The following is a 12658-nucleotide window of genomic DNA, read 5'->3' as shown; positions in this document are numbered from 1 at the left end:
AATAACGATAATGAAATTGCGAATAATAAAAGTGCGATAAAATAAACTTGCGATAATTAAAAAGTACGATAATTAAAAGTGCAATTAAATACAATAACAATAAAAATGTGATAATTAGAAGTACAATTAAATATAAAATAAAGGAAATTAAATATGAAATAAAAGAATTATGCTTATTTAAACTTCCGTAATCATGATGTTTGACGTATTGATTTTAGTTTTATGCCCATGGGTTAATTGTCCTTTGTCCTGGATTATTTAATATGTCCGTCTGGTTTTTGTCCATAACAGTCCAACAGTCATAAATATAAAGTGCGAGTGTCCTCGTAAAATTATCCTTATACCCGAAGTTAAATATTCCAACTAATTGGGGATTTAAACTGTAACAAGATTTTAATACTTTGTTTAATAATTACACCAGGATGTCGACTGAGTGTAACCCAAGGTTTTAATATTTTGTTATCAATTATACCAAGTGTCCTTTGTACATAATTTCACCCCTGTTTTAATTATTCTAGTGGCTATTAATCCATTCCTGTGTCCGGTTAAATGAACGATTATTCGTACATATAAATACCCCGCCCATCGTGTCCGATCGAGTGTATATGGTAATTTATAGGGACGCCCAATTGTAAATCTTTATATTAACATTAACAAACTATCGTTTAGTTAAACAAATATAAAGCCCATTAATAGCCCATAGTCTAATTTCCACAAGTGTCGTTCTTTTGTGCAAACCCCAATTATGGTACGAAGCCCAATTACCCAATTTTAGTAATTAGCCCAACATCATGATTACTTCGGATTAAATAAGCATAATAATAACTTAGCTACGAGACATTAATATAAAAAGGTTGAACATAACTTACAATGATTAAAAATAGCGTAGCGTTACACGGACAGAATTTCGACTTACACCCTTACAACATTCGCTAACATACCCTTATTATTAGGATTAAAATTAAAATATAAATATAAATATATACGATATAGATAGAGAGATGGATATATTTGGTGAATTTTTACGATCAGAATGCGCGAGCTTTATAGGGATTTTCGACTTTTGGGGCTCCGCGACTCGCGGCATTTTTGCCTTCAAACTCCGCGAGTCGCGGAGTTTGCAATTACAGCTCACTCTGGTTTGGAGTCTTTCTTGCCGACGGTTTTTATTATTTATTATAATATATAAATAATTATAAGAATTATTTAAATATTATATTATATTTATGTGCATAGTTGACTTGTAATTTTTAGTCCGTTGCGTCGAGCGTTGAGAGTTGACTCTGGTCCCGGTTCCGGATTTTCGAACGTCCTTGCGTACAATTTAATATCTTGTACTTTGCGTTTTGAATCTTGTACTCTTGTAATTTCGAGACGTTTCTTATCAATAATTGGAACCTCTTTGATTGTCTTTTGTACTTTTGAGCTTTTTGGTCGTTTGCGTCTTCAATTCGTCGAATCTGTCTTTTGTCTTCACCTTTTATTATTTAAACGAATATCACTTGTAAATAGAACAATTTCAACTAAAAGCTTGTCTTTCTTGAGGAATAATGCTATGAAATATATGTTCGTTTTTAGCATTATCAATGACGTTAAATAAAATTGCGAGAATATAAATTGCGAGAATGTAAATTGCGAGAATGTAAATTGCGATAAATAAAATGTAATACGGGATTAACAGTTAGCTGTGAACAGTTAGCTAGGAACAGTTAGCGTGAAATCTTAACAATATTTTAATTAGTTAATTCGTTTGTTTCTAACAAATTTTATTTTGTTCAATATTTTCTTCATTATGCCACTTGTTGGATTCTGATAGGTCAAAATCCAAATATGTAATTTGAATGGAAATAGTTGTTCTGTGGTGAACAGATACGTATATCGGTAGTTGTAAGTAGGATAGCAAATGACTGTTGAATCAGATTTGAAGGATGTACACTGTAACTTATTAATGTGAGATCTAAATATTCCTCGGGTACTACCTACCCATTAAAATATTTTCATCATTAATAGTTTGTACGAAAGAGTTTTTAATTACAATCTTTATGAAAATATACTTGCATATATATTTTCTTCGAATGTAATTATGAATTTAATGAGTCAATAGGATATTAAACTCATTTGATTTATCGTTAGTACTAGATTACATAATCTCTAAAACTTTTAGGAATTACATAATCGCCATGTCGAGCGAAGATAATCAATGTAGAACGATCTGTAGAATGAAGATAAAGTAGATAGAACGATACGTAGAACGATGATTATGCTTGAAGTATAGATTGAGATGTTGAGGCATGTAATGTTGAAGCTTGTGTTGTTGGTGGTACTGGTATTGATTTTGGTGATACTGTTGATGCCGGTGATGTTGTTGAAGCTGGTACGTTTTGCACTATATATTCCAAGGCTATAACTTTGGCGCGAAGCTCGTTAACTTCTTTTATTATACCGGGATGGTTGTCGGTTCAGACGAGCGGATGAATGAGGTTTAGAATCTGAGATAGTATATGATCGTGTCAAGATACTGTGGAAATGAGAGAGGAAATGGTATCTCGTACAGGTTCACCGGTAAACGCTTCAGGTTCATTGTCAAGAGGTGAATTCGGTTGGTAGAAGGGATCGCCTTCTTCGCGTCTCCATTGATTAAGTTGACTACGAAACCATCAGATGATTTGGGGATGGCTGATTAGTTGATTCATTCCGGTGACGCTGATATGTGAAACTTCATATCGGAATAGCTGTCGGGATCCGAGGAATTCGAACTGGTTGAGGGATTCATCTCGTACGATCAGATGAAGGACTTTTCGATAGGAAATAGATTATAGGATGTAGATTAGTATTCTGCAATACATAATTTACATATGCATATATAATACTAAAATCCCATAAGTTACGGAGAAATCTACGGAAGCTGTCGGACAAAGTTTATAGTAACTGATACGCTAGGATATGAATTTATCTATACAATAAGTGCAGGAAGTTGTGTCTAGACTTAGGAATAATAAGAAGGTAATTTTTCACTAGGAATGATAAACAGTACGTATAATATGCAGCTAAGGTCGAAGTCCAGACTCGCTAATGCATCCTAACAACTATCAGTTAGACACACTAATGCAAGACCTGGTTCGCTAGGACCAATGCTCTGATACCACCTGTGACGACCCGTCCTTATCCATCTGGACGAAGTCATCAACATTTGGTCCCATTGCGATGATCGACTCCAAGTAATGTCTTTAAAATGAGCAAATGCACAGCGGAAGACTTAATTCGTACCTGAGAATAAACATGCTTAAAAGTGTCAACCAAAAGGTTGGTGAGTTCATAGTTTTATCATAACAATCATTTCAATATATTAATAGACCACAAGATTTCCATTTATAAATATATGTACACTCGCAAGTGTATAAAAGTATTCTATAAGTTGTAGGCACCCGGTAACAAGCCTTAACGTTCATGTTTTACCCTCTGAAGTACACCAGATCAGGTGTGTTTAAAATAACCTCGAAGTACTAAAGCATCCCATAGTCAGGATGGGGTTTGTCAGGCCCAATAGATCTATCTTTAGGATTCGCGCCTACCGTACATAGACAAGTAGTTTAATGTTACCAAGCTAAGGGTATATTTCTGGTTTAAACCCACGTAGAATTAGTTTTAGTACTTGTGCCTATTTCGTAAAACATTTATAAAAACAGCGCATGTATTCTCAGTCCCAAAAATATATATAAAAGGGAGCAAATGAAACTCACAATACTGTATTTTGTCGTAAAAATACATATGACGTCATTTAACTAGTATAGGGTTGGCCTCGGATTCACGAACCTATATCAATTGTATATCTTATTAAAACATGCAATGGAATTCACATAAATTTTCATTTATTAATTATTTAATATTTATATTTATTTGTTATTGTATTTTATATAGAATTTGTACCAGACTTTGCCTATATGATATACTATATATATATATATATATATATATATATATATATATATATATATATATATATATATATATATATATATATGTTCATTATATAATTATAGTTAATATAAATATATTTTATGTACAAAATCTTTAGTGGTTACAATATAGTAATAATGATGAAAATGATAATTTTTAATAAGAGAGATAGTTTTAATATCTATAAGAATTTTTAATAATATTGATACTTTACATAAATACGATAATGAGAATGATATCACTAATAAGATTGATATTAAAAATAATAATACTAAATATAATAGTTTTTATATAAGGTAATAGTTTTGATAAAAGTGACAATTTTATGATGCTACTAATAATGTTCTTGATTTATAATACTATTAGTAATTAATAATAATAATAATAATAATAATAATAATAATAATAATAATAATAATAATAATAATAATAAAAACGATAATAAAACAATAATGATAATAATAATATTAATAATAATAATAATAATAATAATTATATTAAAAACAATAATAATATTTAAGATCATAATAACAATAATGATAATTTGTGGTTTTGAAAAACTACCTTAATATTGCAAAAAAAAAAACTGTCGCCTGCAGGGATCGAACTTAGGACCTCTCAAATACCCGAACCATACCCATCCATTACGCTGTTGCTTCAATTCTGTTTTAAACTCCCTTCTAAACTATATAACCCGTTTTAATCTGATTTCCATCATCTTCTTCCCTTTAAAATTTGTAAATCGACCATAGTTTTATCATTTTACCAAAATAAGATTTTAGATACTTCAAAGTAATTATAACAAATAAATATTCAGAGTTTATATTAGTTAAAATAAAAAAAATAAATATATATATCATAACAGCCTCCTGCTCGTCGTAGGCTATTTCAAAGAAAAAATTTGATTTCGAATTTTATAAAGTTTTGGGCAATTGTTATAACGTGAAAAACTTCTTAAATCATCTATAAAAACTTTATAACTTATCAATTGAACCTAAAATAGCTTTTAAAACTCGAATTCGAATAATCAAAATTCTGTTGACTTTTATTTTCAAAAGTTTGACTCAAAAAATTCATCATAAATTAGAGAAATTAAAGATTGAAAACTTACAGCTGCTTCAAGTATATGATTCCTAATGTTTCTGTATTTTTAGATTTTGACTAAAGGACCAATTTTGAACTTTTGATTTCAATATGATACGAACAGGGGATACGGGATTGGGGTTTCACTCAAAGTTGGTTTAATTTACTCGTTAATTACAGTGATAATGGATAATTGATAGCAATGATTGCTCGACAGGTTATCACGGGTAGCAGAGAAAAAAAATGAAAAGGGAAGAAGAAGAAAAGGCGAATCAGATGTGGATGTTGAATCCTTTAACAGATATATTTAATAATTATATTTATATTCATTTTACGTATAGGTTTTTTTTATATATATATATATATATACTTCTGTATAAACCCGAATAATACATATACATATCTGTATTATATAATTAACTGAATTTTCTTTTATATCAATTTATAATTATTTATATAGCTGTATTTTATATAATTTTAATTACGTATATATATATATATATATATATATATATATATATATATATATATATATATATATATATATATATATATATATATATATATATATATATATATATATATATATATCTGTTTATGTATATACCTATATTATTAACTTTCGTAATATTAGTTATTAATATAATTATATTAGTAGTTTTAATAAGAAATCTAATAATATAAGAGGTATATTATTGATAATATTACTAATAATAGATAATAGTAATAAAGGTAATAATAATTATAAGAAATAAATTTATTGGTGATAATAATAACTTTTAAATAAAAATGATTATTTTTAGTAATAATAAACATAATGACCAAAATTAATATTTTTTTTTACTACTAATTATAATGATAATGACTTTAATAATAATAATCCTGATAAAGATAATAATGATAATACATAATCATTTGTAGTAACTAAAATTGTATGAATATTGATAATAACAATACTAATAATACTAATAATAATAGTAGTTATATAACAAATCAATTATATTTATATATAAATATATATGTATCTATTTACAAATAGTTGTTCGTGAATCATCGAGACAGTCGATGAGTAAATGAACTCATGAAACAGTTCAATGTTCTTGAGATTCAATCAAATATACTTTGCTTCTTGTGTCGAGATCAAATAAAGTTTAAGTTTAAATTTGTTCGGAAATTTCCGGGTCGTCACACGTGTGTAGAGACTTTTACGCTAAATTGAATTGTTCATCATTACCTCTAGATGCTAAGTACATGATTGAGTTAGCTAATGGTAAACTAATTAAAGCCGATAAAATTTGCTGTGATTGTAAAATAAATTTAGCCGGAGAAACATTTAAGATTGATTTGATACCCATAGAATTAGGAAGTTTTGATGTAATAGTCGGCATGGACTGGATGTCCAAAATAGGAGCTGAAGTTGTGTGTGCCAATAAGGATAAAACGCCAGTAATGATTTATGGAGAGAAGGGTAACTCAAAGCTAAAACTCATTAGTTGTTTAAAAGCTCAAAAGTGCTTGAAGAAAGGGTGCTATGCTATCTTAGCACATGTTAATAAAGTCGAAACGAAGGAGAAAGTGAAGAGCATCAATGACATGCCTGTGGCAAGAGATTTTCCTGAAGTCTTTCCGGAAGAGTTGCCGGGATTACCTCCATTTAGATCTGTAGAATTTCAAATAGATCTAGTACCAGGAGCTGCACCAGTGGCTCGTGCTCTATATAGACTTGCACCATCTGAGATGAAAGAGTTACAAAGCTAGTTACAAGAATTACTGGACCGTGGTTTCATTCGACCGAGCACTTCACCGTGGGGAGCTCCGATTTTATTCGTCAAGAAGAAAGATGGATCTTTCTGAATGTGTATAGATTATCGTGAATTAAATAAGCTAACTATCAAGAATCGGTATCCACTACTGAGAATTGATGATTATTTGATCAATTGCAAGGATCATGTGTTTACTCAAAAATCGATCTAAGGTCGGGCTATCATCAACTACGCGTCAAAGAAGAAGATATTCCGAAAACTGCTTTCGGATACGCTACGGTCATTATGAATTTTTGGTCATGCCATTTGGATTAACGAATGCGCCAGCTGTATTCATGGACCTCATGAATCGAGTTTGTAGTCCGTATTTAGATAAGTTTGTTATCGTTTTCATTGACGATATTCTTATCTATTCCAAGAGTGAGCAAGAGCATGAACAGCATTTAAGATTGGTATTAGAATTGTTAAGAAAAGAACAATTATACGCCAAATTTTCTAAGTGTGCGTTTTGGTTAAAAGAAGTGCAATTTCTTGGTCATGTTGTTAGTAGCAAAGGAATTCAGGTTGACCCAGCTAAAATTGAGGCCATTGAAAAATGGGAGACTCCTAAGACACCAACGCAGATACGCCAATTTTTGGGTTTAGCTGGTTATTATAGAAGGTTTATTCAAGATTTTTCCCGAATAGCTAAACCATTAACAGCGTTAACGCAAAAAGGGAAGAAGTACGAATGGACTTCTGAGCAGGAGAGTGCATTTCAATTACTGAAGAAGAAGTTGACTACAGTGCCTATTTTATCATTACCTGAAGGGAACGATGATTTTGAGATATATTGTGACGCTTCGCGACAAGGTTTTGGTTGCGTCCTTATGCAACGAAAGAAAGTTATTGCATACGCATCCCGACAATTGAAGATTCACGAACGGAATTATACGACGCATGATCTAGAATTGGGGGCAGTAGTGTTTGCATTGAAGATATGGAGACACTATTTATATGGAGTTAAATGCACTGTGTTTACTGATCATAAAAGCCTTCAACATATTTTCGATCAGAAACAGCTGAACATGAGGCAACGTAGGTGGGTCGAGCTGATAAACGACTACGATTGTGAGATTCGCTATCATCCCGGGAAAGCAAATGTAGTGGCCGACGCTTTAAGCAGAAAGGAACGAGAACCAATTCGAGTACGAGCGATGAACATAAAAATTCGCATGAATCTCAACTCACAAATCAAAGAGGCTCAACGAGAAGCTCTTACTAAAGAAAACATAGGAAATGAAATAATGAAGAAGTATGCGAAGCAACTCGTTATACGGGAAGACGGAATTCGATATTTCGCAAACCGTATTTGGGTACCGAAGTTGGGTGGATTAAGGAAGTTGATATTGAATGAGATGCACAAGACAAGATACTCGATACATCCTGGAGTTGGAAAGATGTACCAAGATCTTAAGACGCATTATTGGTGGCCTAATTTAAAGACAGACGTTGCAACGTATGTTGGGGAATGTTTAACTTGTTCTAAAGTTAAAGCAGAACACCAGAAGCCGTCAGGGTTACTTCAACAACTAGAAATCCCAGAATGGAAATGGGATGGTATTACCATGGATTTCATCACAAAGTTACCTAAGACTGCCTGGGGTTATGACACCATATGGGTAATAGTTGATCGTCTCACCAAATCTGCACATTTCTTGCCTATAAAGGAAACGGATAGAATGGAGAAACTATTACGACTGTACATAAAGGAAATTGTTTCAAGGCATGGAATACATATTTCCAGTATATCCGATCGTGATAATAGATTTACATCAAAGTTCTGGAAATCACTACAGGAAGCCCTAGGAACTCGTTTGGATATGAGTACCACATAGCATCCGTAAACTGACGGGCAGAGTGAAAGAACAATTCAGACTCTTGAAGACATGCTTAGAGCATGTGTGATCGATTTTGGAAACGGATGGGATAAATATCTACCATTAGCAGAATTCTCGTATAATAATAGTTATCATGCGAGCATTAAAGCTGCACCATTCAAAGCACTGTATGGAAGGAAGTGTAGATACCCTATCTGTTGGAATGAAGTAGGAGATCGACAATTAACTGGACCCGAGATCATCCATGAAACTACTGAGAAGATAGTGCAAATCAAGGAGAGATTGAAAACAGCCCGTAGTCGCCAAAAGAGCTATGCCGATATCCGAAGGAAACCATTAGAGTTCTGATCAGTGACATGGTTATGTTAAAGGTGTCACCTTGGAAAGGTGTAATACGTTTCGGTAAAAGGGGTAAACTGAACCCAAGGTATGTAGGCCCGTTCAAGATCATCGAACGCATTGGACCGCTAGCTTATCGACTCGAGTTATCACAACAACTCGCCGGAGTACATAATACATTTCACGTATCAAACCTTAAGAAATGTCTTACAAAGGAAGACCTCACCATTCCTCTTGAAGAAATCCAAGTCGACGAGAAACTACAATTCATAGAAGAACTAGTCGAAATCATGGACCGTGAGGTTAAACAACTCAAGCAGAGCAACATACCAATTGTTAAGGTTCGTTGGAATGCTCGAAGGGGCCCCGAGTTTACTTGGGAACGAGAGGATCAGATGAAACAAAAGTACCCACATTTGTTTCCCGAGAACGCAAAATAGGTACAATTTTAAAAATTCGGGACGAAATTTATTTAACGGGTAGGTACTGTAACGACCCTGAATTTTCCGATCGTTCTATACTTATGAGATTAATATTTACATAAATTAAACCTTACCAACATAATAAGCAATCCAAACTGTTGAGACTTATATTTTTAAAAAGAGTTTTACCCAACGTTTGACCGTCCAATTTGACCGATGATATCACGAACTATATAACAAATGATAATTATACGTTTGTGTATATATATGTATTTATATATATTTAACATGATCTAAGAATGGTTTAAAATCTCATTGTGTACTAATAACAATAAGTTATAAGTATACTTTGAGACTACTAACTTAAGTTTTCAAAATGATAACTATACGTAACGTTATTTGACATATATACCTTTAACCTATAGTACTTATACAAGTATCGTATAAATATGTATTTAATCACTTTTAAAGGGCTTATATACATAAAACAATATAAGTATATTTACAAAAGATAGCTATATTTGAATTCTCTTTCCGTTTCCTCAAAATTTCTACACGTATACCTAGAGTATATGTACTCGTATCATACCCAGCTTCTATACGTATTTACTATTGGTATATACACATCAAATCAACATACTAATCAACATTATTACTGCCCTAGATATGAGGTAACTAGGATTTGTCAAGTAGCATGAATTATTAGTAAGAAAACAAAATTAGGAATCCTTTTCTTTCTTTATAAACTAAAAACGTTTTTATGAATGAACACCATTTCTTCACTCTGTTTTCTCATAACTACACCCTCATTTCTCTCTCAAAATACTCCTAACTTCATACTTGATCATCTCCAAGCATTTTACCCATCATTTAGCTTCAATTACAAGCCTTAAACACCATAAGAAAACTCTTTCAAGAACATATCAAAATAACCACCCATTTGAAGAAGTATACTTCCAACCTTTTGATCTAACTCCACCACTCTTTGATTCCAAGATTTTTTCTTATCTCTTACAGTAACTTTATCCAAGTAACTTGAGGTAGTAACCTTGTTCATAATCTTGTTCGATTCATAATTATATAGCTATCTTATTTTATGTTGTAAAATTTTAACAACAAGAACATAGTTTGAATGATTTCAAACTTGTTTGCAAACTAAATAAATCCTTCTAACTTAACTTTTAAAACACTTCAAGACCTTAATATATCATAATGATATGCTAACTTAACAAGATATAACTTGGTTTTACAAAGAACACCTTAAAAACTGAATCTACGTCGTCGGAGTGCAACATGGGGCTGTTTTGGGTTGGATAATTAAAAACCATCTTGAACTTTGAATTGGAAGTTCATGTTCTGGAAAAATAATATTTCTTATGAATATGTTAACACATAAAAATTTCATGGTTTAACTCAAAGTGTAAGTATTTTTAGAAAAATGATCATTAAATGTTGTTTTTATGATGGAAAATGATCACTTTCATAAGTTTCACCAAAGTTTGACCTATAACCTGTAATTTTAAATACAAACTAAGGTATTTTCAGTTCATATTCTTAAAATTTGACTCGATCCAAGGAAGTGGCAAGTTGAATCAACAAAAACGGAGTTGTAATGAAGAAACTACGACTAAAACAAGATTGGGTATCCGAAGCTAGTTTAGCTACGAAAATATTTGGAGATAAAGTAAATTAATCATATATTTTCTAATTAATATGATATTTTATATATAATTACATATGATTTGATTTTATATATTTCAGGACCACCCGTAAACAACACGAGAAGATTAATCATAAGACCTCATGATTGTACGCAACACGTCATTTGCCAACACGGTACTTTATGTACGCAACACGTCATTTGACAACATGGTACCATGGGTCGAGATTAATTCTGATTAATACGAATACGATGGGGTCTTTATTTATTTTATTGAGCAACTAATTGTGGACCACTAACATCGGACTGCTAACTACGGACTAAGAAAATATTATAAGTATTATAAGTATATATATATATGTAACAATTACTTGAAAAGAAAATATGTTGATATATTATATATATGGTTAGGTTCGTGATATCAATCGGAGAACAAGTCGTGTTTATTACCTTCAAGGCAAAAGTGAGTATATAGTCCCACTTTTAAACTCTAAATATTTCGGGATGAGAATACATGCATTTTATGATTTACGTTATGGACACAAGTGATTAAAATTATATATTCTACGTTGAGTTGTACCACTAGCATATCTCCCTGTAACTTGGTAACTACTATTTACATGCGGTATTGTAAACGCGAATCCTGTTGATAGATCTATCGGGCCTGACAACCCCAACCGGACTGGACGACCAGTATTCAACGGTTGCACAGTACTTCGTTTCGGTGACTACACTTGGTACGGTGTAGTAAGATTTCATAATAAAGGGAATATGCGACGTTGATTAAATGTTAAGTATGGTTATCAAGTGCTCAACAACTTAGAATATTTTTATTAAAACGCTTATATATGAAATCTTGTGGTCTATATTCATAACGCTGCCGGCATTAAACCTATATCTCACCAACTTTATGTTGACGTTTTAAGCATGTTTATTCTCAGGTGATAACTAAAAGCTTCCGCTGCAACATGTTGAATTTAAGCAAGATCTTGAGTATGCATATTTGTGTCAAAAATAAAACTGCATATCGGAGGATTTGTAATGTAAAATATGTTGGAAGTCGTATTGTTATTATCACATGTAAAGTTTGTAAGTCTATGATTATCGCTAAACGATAATCATTATTATCTTGTTTAAACCTTGTATTTGTAATAAAAGTTATGGTTTTTATTGTAAAAACGAATGCAGTTTTTGAAAAAACGTTGCATATAGAGGTCAATACCTAGCGATGAAATCATATGTTATTGTATTCGTCCTTATGGTTAAGGTCGGGTTATGATAGTAAGTCTATATGAAGCACGAGCTATTGGTGTGGCTCCTGGTACAAGATCTATTTGAAATTCAACGGATCGGTATGGAGGTAGTCTCGATAATTCATCCGAAAACACCTCAGGAAATTCTCTTGCAACAGGAACGTCATCGATTTTCTTTTCTTCTTTTTCAACCTTATCGACGTGTGCTAGTATGGCATAGCAACCTTTTCTTATTAGTTTGCGCGCATTCAAACTACTAATAAGATTTAATTTGGCATTACCCTTTTCTCCGTACACCTTT

The sequence above is a fragment of the Rutidosis leptorrhynchoides genome, chromosome 2 (assembly GCF_046630445.1).
Source record: "Rutidosis leptorrhynchoides isolate AG116_Rl617_1_P2 chromosome 2, CSIRO_AGI_Rlap_v1, whole genome shotgun sequence".
In the NCBI taxonomy this organism is placed as follows: Eukaryota; Viridiplantae; Streptophyta; class Magnoliopsida; order Asterales; family Asteraceae; genus Rutidosis; species Rutidosis leptorrhynchoides.
The sequence above is the reverse complement of the archived record's forward strand: the minus strand, read 5'-3'. Positions refer to the sequence as shown.